Genomic DNA, 9150 nt, shown 5'->3' with positions numbered 1-9150 from the left:
ATTCCACTCCACTTCGGAGATTATTTGTGGTGAAAATGAGAGACTGGAACTACACACAGCAATGTACATTAACACTTTGAATAGGGGAGTTAGTAATTCCTACCCTTCCTGCCAATTCCTCATTTGAGGTACCTTAAGACATGAGGATTGTAGATTTTTTTTTCTGGTTACTTTGTACCTATGACTCCCTGTAAACATCTGGTCATGCACCATGCCCTGCATGCTCTTCCTTTGCTGTTTCCAAGTATTATGCTTTTGGTTTGTAAGAGTAATTCTTGTTATCACCATCCTCTTCATATTGCTGGTGCCTCATAACTTCATGTCAGTACCAAGTTTCACTGGCACTCCAGGGCCTGGCCACAGACGTGCCCTAGGAAGGCTAGGGGGACTGTAACCACGGCATATAACCTACCACTGGAAAAGCCCATGGGGAAGGGATGTTACCCCATTACCATCTGACTGCCCATAGTAATCCATCCTTAGAAACACTGCTAGTTTTTATTCAAGATCATTAGCTGAACTATTCAGTATGAATTCTCCTCGGGGCTATGTTTAAAACATGTCTCCAGCCCTGTAATCCCCCTGTCAGCAAAGCTTCCCATTATCTCCTCTTTATCTAGCTTTTGTATTCGTCCCTATCTTAACCATCTAAACAAATAAATTGTCTCAAAAGACCACAAAATCTGGTCTGCCAGACACAACACAGTTTCACGTTCCAATTGTCTCTCCAGCACTTTCTAGCAAAGCTTTCATCCTTATTCAAAGTCGAGGCAAGTTCTATACTTCTGATGTCAGTAGCTCCAAGACACCTCTAGCGCCAAATCCTTGAGCTCCTTAGGTCACCTTGATCCATTCATTCCTACTCACAAAGTTTGCTCTCCTGAAATAAAGCACCTTAGTCTTATTTAACAACCTTTTGATTTAAAAGAACCCATGGGCACTCAGTCAATCCAAGCAGCTTGGTTTGATTTTGACAATCACTTCTTTGGTAACATCCTTGCTGCTGGAGTCTGTAGTACTGATAACTCCTACTATGACTAGTGAAAAAATCTGCAAATTACTGGACACAAGACTATCTGGACCCTACTAATCCTAGATACCTTTTTGCCACCTAGATTTTACAGATGAAATTTAATTATAGAAACCCACCCCTTTGTAAATCTAAGGCTGAGTATCTGCAACCAGGACTCAAAGCATTATACCAGTAGATTTTTTCTTTTACCATTCTTCCCATAAGTATTTAACCCAAAGTGTGTCCATTTGACTAGTGTTATCCCTTTTTCCTTCTTTGTCATACTGTGAAAAGAGAATTATCATCACCTTTAGCTTTATTAGTCTGTCCTGAATAGTGCACCTCTTTGAACACCAGACTTTCTTTTATGATCTCTGTTCCCAAAGTGTATTTGCAATCCCACTGAGATCCTTCACCAGTAGTTCATATGACTTTATTGCAATGTTAATTACACATTTGTGTTAATATCCTGCTGGCCTTGACATGACAGTTGTCTTTATAAAAAACTGAAAGGTCTGTATATTTATACATTATACTGCATATCCATATGCCCTGGCAGAAAATCAGACAGTCTAGGCCCCATAATTCCTCTTCTACGCATAAACCATCGTGCAGCAGATTCTGCAGGTGTATGTGAGTAGGCTGTACAAGCTGAGCAGTAGCTCCTTGGATATACATGTGATTGAAGGTGAGTGCTTATATGTCTTTGTGAATATACAGAGTGAGTCAGTCTGTTATCCGCAGAAGGAAGATCACTATAGCTATTAAATTACAGTGGGCAAAAACATTAGTGTAGCCATTAAAATCAAAATCAAATTGATTTTTTAGATGATCGTTATCCATGTATGCAATTCCAATTTTTCCTCTTAAAAATGGAAAATTCTACACAGACAGAAGGGCAGTGCAATAAACTCTATAGAAAACTTAGAAAATCAGGGTAAATCACCCTTGGTGCTCTTTGACCTAATTTCTTTATCTTCCAGCATCACAAGGGCTAGAGAATATGAAGTGGTATCATCTGCATTGTGGATGCCAAGGCAACAGGCTCTCTCTCTCAGCCTAAGGACAAAGTAAAATCTCATGGTATCAACAAAGCTCTCTGAAACCTGTTTCAATTATGCTAATTGTGCTCTCAAATACATGATTTGAAAACTCACCCATCTTCGTGATCTTACTATTGTTTGTACTGTTGGGACACTGCAGACCCTTAGTGACGGACAATTGTATCGTTTGAAGGGAAAGACCCTCCCCAAGAAATGTAGAAACAGTTTAACCTGGTATCTTATGGGGGACATGCTTTCACAACCTCCACTTCAATTAGTGGCATTTTATACTGCCAAACTCTTCACAATAGCCCCAGCACAATTTAAAACCATTGGCAAGCACAGTTTTTGAACTGGCATGGAACTACCAGGAGAGAAGAGAAGGGCCAAGGGAAAAGCAAAGATTTTCCTAAGTGATCATTCAGTGTTTTTATACATCACAAAAGCCAACTTCCAAACAGAGCTTTTCTGCAGCAGCTCTGAATGCACAAAAGTCCACGGTCTTTGTCCACATTAATAGGGAGGCTCTAAAAGCAGAATGAGGCAATGTGGTAGCCAAAAAGAAATCACCCTGGGTATGTACTATGGAGTGGAAAGAAAATACAGCCAATGGATATTTCTTATCAAAAGAAAAAATTAAATTGCATAATTTATATATAATTGCATAATAACCTATACAAGTTCTTTAGCTTGGCTGACAAAAAAAGTCTGGTATTATTTCCCTTCAATAAATATTAAAACTCTACCTCCTTCTTTAACAGACATCAGGCATTTCAGAATGTTTACAAACACACAGCAAAGTGGAAGAGACCTTCCCAACAGTTTTTCCTCACAACATATTCCCTGAGCTTCACCATCTGTTTTTCGCCACTGCCCATCTTCATGCTACACCAGTCCCTCAGATACAAAGCAATGCCAAAACAAGAAAAACAAACTTTAACTGTATGGTTATCACACTGACCTATGCCTCATATTTTACACGTGGCAGCTCCTCAAAGTGCAGTCACAAAAAGGGGCGTGAAGTAGGTACAGAGAAAAATGAAAGGAAATTTGGATCACTCTAGATACACAAATAAGCCAAGGAAGAGGGAAACTGAAGGATATATGATATATATTTCACATACAAGTAAAATTATGCATTTCTGTAATAGCTCGGATAACTTTGGGGCCAGATCTTTGTACAGTGCAAAACTGCACAAATCCACCCAGATTATTAACTGGCTTCATATGATATGCAAACACCAGATGAAGAAGAGGAACAACTGTTTTAGGGTTCTGCCTACATTTTACTCTTACATGTTTCCGTAGAAATTCGACCTCAACATGCTGTCCAGGCCAGTTAAGTGCCATAAAAGTGTGCATTCCTAGTTCCTGAATAGGAGTTTGGAACAATAACTATGGTCCCATGAGACAGAATCTTTGACAGCAATGTCCCCTTAAGATATTGCTGCTGAACAGTGTTCTCATGACATATCATGCTGCCCCCCTCCATTGTACCAGTTGAGCTTCTCATGTGCCTGTGCTGGGAATGAGACCAGAGAACTGATCCAGTCTTTGAAACTCTGTAAGCATGACTACCTCTACAAGCTTCAGCCCTTGCCTGGTGCTGTGCTGTGACACTGGGTAATGTCACCATCTCCGCAGATCCTGTCACCTAACTTAGTAAAGGGCCTCAAAAGCCCTCTGGACAAGGCCATAGAAATTCCAGCCCTCACCAGAGGAATTCAATTGGCAAAGCAGCAGTAAGAAGGTATCAATTGTCCTCCAGAGCAGTGCCTGGGAATGATTCAGATGAGTTAAGACAAACGCTTGCTTCAGCAATTAAAAAAATACTTGTTCTGGAAATGGATCCATACATCATAGCTATTTGCTAGGAACCACGATGTCTTTTGCATTACATCTAACTGGTAAGAAAATTAATTTAAGACATATCAAAACCAAGTCATGTATAATCATCTGAATTATCAATATTCATGCTGTAACTTATGTATTGCACTGCATCCTTCTGGCCAAAAAAATTCTTTTAAATCAACAGCATTGGAAAACTAGCATACGACTCAACAAACTGATGATTCCACATTTCCCAGAGCCTACTCTGTGTCACGTAATCTCGAGGCTGGGTTTTTTCAACCAGATGAGGACAGCAGGGTGCCTAGCTTGTTACAGCACTGCTTCACCAAGCAGCAGCATTACCACAAGCATCTGAACGGGAGAATCTAGCGGCTCGGTAACAGGCAAGCTACAGACGCGGCTGTTCGGAGGCAGCCTGGAATATGAAGCTCTCGAGCCAGAGAAAAGCTGCAACAGCGGGAGCAGTTTAGCAGCTCCCTCGCAGTACTTCGTCCAATTATCTCAAGCAGGACTCACGGAGTGAGCGAGCCCTCATGCCAGCTGCAGAACTCACCTCTGCTGAGGGTACCGCAGGAGGGTTTGTGTTAGGGATGCTTTTTTGAAAGGAAACCTACCCATCCTTCCCTGGCAGCATCAGCTATCTCCTGAAGGTGAATGCCACACTCCTGCTTGAAAGTAGTCTTGATAACAGTGAAAAGAAACACCTTTTTAAACACAGAACCTCTGCTCAGCACGTTCACTAACCACAGTGACCTGCTGCTGCGGGACAAGCACACAACAGGCTTTCCCTGTACAGGAAGCGAACTCGGGAGCGCCGTCCGCGGCCCAAGCGGCCCTTCCCGCTCCGTGCCTCCACCTGCAGGGCGCAGCGAAAGGCTGGCCCGCAGCCGAGCCCCGCTAGCCCGAGCGCCGGTAGCCCGAGCCCCGGTAGCCCGAACCCCGCTAGCCCGAGCCCCGCTAGCCCGAGCCCCGCTAGCCCGGGTCCCGCTGCCCCCTCAGGCCGGGCGGCGGCGCCATCTAGCGGCGCGTTGGAGCAGCGCCGCCGCCCGCCCCCCGCCCCCCCCCCCGGGCTCTGGCCCTGCCCTCAGCACCCCCAATTACGCCGTCACCAGTGACGTGCTCTCTTATTTTGTCTATTACTCATTTCCTTAATTATTCCTGGCTGACAAATTAGAGCGTCAAGTGGCTCACCGGCTATACAAGCGGCTCGTTTATTTTTACAGCAGCGCATTTTCACATTGCTGAGGTTATTTCGTGGCTACAGTTTAACCTTGCACCAAGTTACTAAACAAAACACTGCAAGAAAGCCACCCAAACACGGTAACTTTAACACAAAGACGACGTTTCGGCTTTCCTGCCCAACCAGCAGTCTTTCTAAAGCCAGAAAGAAAATATGTGCATGCACACACAAAAAACCCCTCAGATTTTAAAATTTAACGTATCCACAACTCAATTTATATCTCTCTTGTGAACTCCTCACATGTACCTTCTTCCTCTCTAGATTACTGCAAAGCTAGGGGAAAAAAAGGTCAACAGTCTTTCTGTAAGTTTTCTCCTACTTAAACACACCTCACAACTGTGCGAGCAAACTCCAGTTGCAGCTGCCCTGGTATAAGCTCCCTACTCCAAAAATTACCAGTAATTTTGCAGTTTATTCCTAGGACAACTAAAACTATGTGAGAATCATCCATCAGCATCGCTGACACGCATTAAGGGAAAAAAATATATATATTTACTGTTATACAGCAACATTTCCTCATGTTTAAACAAACTCTAAAACAAGGACAAACTAAACTTGATAGAGGAGAAAAATTGTCTTGGTAAAGAAGTGGAAATGCTGCTTATGTACCATGGGAATTCTCTCACTGGGCACTGTGCTTGCCTCTGCACATACAAAAGAAGTCAGCCAGTCCTAGCCTCTTTATGGACAGTTCCTTCAAGTCCTGGATGTGCTTCTCTCCTCTCCAATCAATGCTACTGGGTTGATTGTCCTGTAAATAAGTCTAAACTGCTAAGCATTCACATTAGTCACCTGGTTTCCTTCCAAAGCAAGAGCTTGCACAGACAGCTGCAAGTGAATAAATCCAGCCAAGAGGAAGAAGCTGCAGCTGAAAAGGTACTCCAGATCTAGCGTTCTTGCAGAGCCACCAGCATGCAGAATGGCCAAATGCTCTTCTTGGGGGGTGGGAAACATGATGAAACCTTGTATTATCTTCTTAGTTGGACAAGCAGCAGCTTTGAAACAAACAAAGGCTGTGAGTGATGAAGTAAATCATTCCCAGTTTGCATCATCCCACCTATACTAACAAACACTGGAATCTGACAGAAGAGTACCTCACCCACAGGAATAGCCACACTGGCATTAATCCCCTTAACTTGAATGCCAGCAGCATCAAAGCTTTCCCATCACACCCTGGAGGCTTTGGCAGCTGGCTGGCACCAAACTTACTTACACCTTACTAACAAAGGTGCACCCAGCTGGGTGTTGGGTCTGCAACATCCCACCTAAACACATCCAAAAATAGGTCAGAGTCCACACTCACTGGGGTAAATTCTGGACTGCTTCCTGTCAACAGCAAAGGCTGCTAAAAATGAACTACACTAGAAAACTTTCAGTAAGTTCAGGAAACAAGCAGCAGAAAAATGACTTATCACACCATCTGATGGAAGCATCAGTCATTTTGCATCAGCTGTTAAGATTACAAACATCTCCCACAATGGTTTGGGTTTTCTTCCTTCTGCTGCAGCAATAGTAAGGTAGTAATGTCTCGGAAGCAAACTCTTCCTGGAGTATCAGATGGTAACTTCTCTATGAGTCACCTGAATTCAAGGGCAACAGGGAGCAACTGGAAAGCCAGTTCTGCCTCTCAATGTCTCCAAACCAAACAGTAGCATGAGGAAGAGATTGCAAGCTCACAACAGGAGAAAAAGGATGCCTTTGTCCACTATTTTGTACCCAAGAATTCTGCAGTTCGACTTTATGTTACATTTGTGTCCTAGTTTCAGCTAGCATAGAATTAATTTTCTTCTTAGTAGCCAGAAATAAGAAGTACTGTGTTTTGGATTCAGTGTGAGAACAATGCTGATAACACACTGATGTTTCGGTTGTTGCAGAGCAGTGCTTACCCTAAACCAAGGTCTGTTTTCCATGCTCTGCCTGGGAGCAGGTACACAAGAACCAGTGAGGGAGCATGGCTAAGATAGTTGACCCAAACTGGCCAAAGGGAGATTCCAAGCAGAGTATCATGCCCAGTTTATAAACTGGGGGAAGCTATCCCAAATGGTGCCATGTGCAGCTCAGGGACAGGCTAGGCATTCGTCAGCTGGTGGTGAGCAACTGTATTGTGCATCATTTTTCTTGGGCTTTCTCTCTACCCTTTCTACCACAATTACTAGTACTAACATTATATTTGAATTTATCTCAACTATTAGACTGTTCTTACCTCACCCTGAATTTTACTTTTTTTCCTGATTCTCCTCTCCATTCCATGAGGGAGGGGAGAAAGGGAGAAGGGAACAAGCAGCTGCATGGTACTTAGTTGCCAGCTGGGGTTAAATCATGATGTGTTGAGCCAACAGTGGCATTGCTAAAGTCAATGTTAGCAGGGCTTGAGAAGTCAGTGCACATGTATGTATGGATACATATCAGTTCCAAAGTGTTTTTCAAAGCACAATAGTAAGAAATCATGCAAAGGAATAGCTGTGTGTTGCTCTTTTCATACATCTGCTCCATCAGCACTGCTGATCTACTCTGTCTCTTCACAGCAAGAAGTATTATGGATGGAATGTGCTTCACTTGTGTCTGTTTCTGATGCATCTCTAACACACCATGAAGGTATTGCACATGCTGGCACAGACTCGCTGTTAACCTACATTTAGGGAAACCTAAATGCATCTGTCATTTCAGGTCTTCCTGCAAGGTAAAGGAAAGAATTAATCACTTTTTCTATATTCAAAGTTGTAAAAGTGGGTGATGTACAGATCAATTGAGGCACGTCCTATGGTGCTTTAATCTCATGACTTTTGTTACTTTTTGTGCCAGATTTACTACAGTTCTGCATCTAGCTTTGCCTAGAACCAAGTACTATGTAAATGTGTTGTGGTTTATGCTATTGAACAGCTTCTACAAGGATACACTAAGAAAAAGCAACTATTTTCCTAGGGTTTTAATTTCTCTCCCATCATCACCTGTTATACTTCATATGCTGTTCAATTCTATATTCAAATTGCTCAGAAACACATACAACAAAGACCTCGTCTAACTAATTTTCAACAAGTTTTCCTTTTCTAAAAAGGGCACCTTTCTTACCTCAATCTGCTTTTCAATGCTTGCTTTGTATTTACTCATGATCACAACTTTATCTTATTTTTGCTTCCACCAGTAGCTTTCCTCTGCTTCCAATTCTTTGGTAATGGTTCCTATCTCATTGTTATTTCTCACTCACTTTCCTCAGTAACCATATTTTGCTTTTCCTTTCCTGTATCTTGGTAAGTTGTGGAAGCTGGGAGATTTGATCACCTTAAGACAATCTCATGGAAGTGTGGCCTCTGTGATGCATTGCTCCAGCTCTGTGTTCTGGTTAAAGCTCTCAGAACATCTCCCTCAACATCCAACCGCCAGGATCTCCCATTTCACTATTTCAACCTTGTGAAACCTGTCAACAAGTGTATCCTTGTCTGAATACAAACAAGTAGTGGCAATTCCACACTTTTTAACAAAACCAGAGCTAACAGCATTAAGAGCAGATTTCTTAATCCAGTCTGCTAACAGCAGAGAGCTGCCACTAACTGCTTCCTACAGCATGGAAAACAAACAAACCTTAACATAGGTAAGAAGCAACAAATGGCTGTTGATAGCTGGATACTGGCAGGTCATAACTGTATAGCTTACAGGTATGCTAATGCAAGGACAAAAGGAAAAATGGTAAAAGAAAAACTTTGGTAGAAGTGAGAGGTAGAACACACAGGTCAAACAGGTGAAACATCTTCAATGTATTCCAGAAATAAGGCCTATGACATCCGAGACTGCCACTTGTGACACTCCTTTAAAAATGTAAGTTTTTGTAGCAGCTCTTAAATATTAGTCAACTAATATCCATCCACCAAACTAAAAAGGTAACATTTCATGGACAAGGTCTACACATTTTATGTATATGTAGTAAAGAACCTAAACTGAGAGCAGCTTCCCATAGTAAAAATAGGAAGAAAACACCGTAATTAAACATGACTTAATCATCACCGCTG

The sequence above is a fragment of the Corvus hawaiiensis genome, chromosome 1, assembly GCF_020740725.1.
Source record: "Corvus hawaiiensis isolate bCorHaw1 chromosome 1, bCorHaw1.pri.cur, whole genome shotgun sequence".
NCBI classification, from domain to species: Eukaryota; Metazoa; Chordata; class Aves; order Passeriformes; family Corvidae; genus Corvus; species Corvus hawaiiensis.
This window is presented reverse-complemented; position numbering follows the sequence as displayed.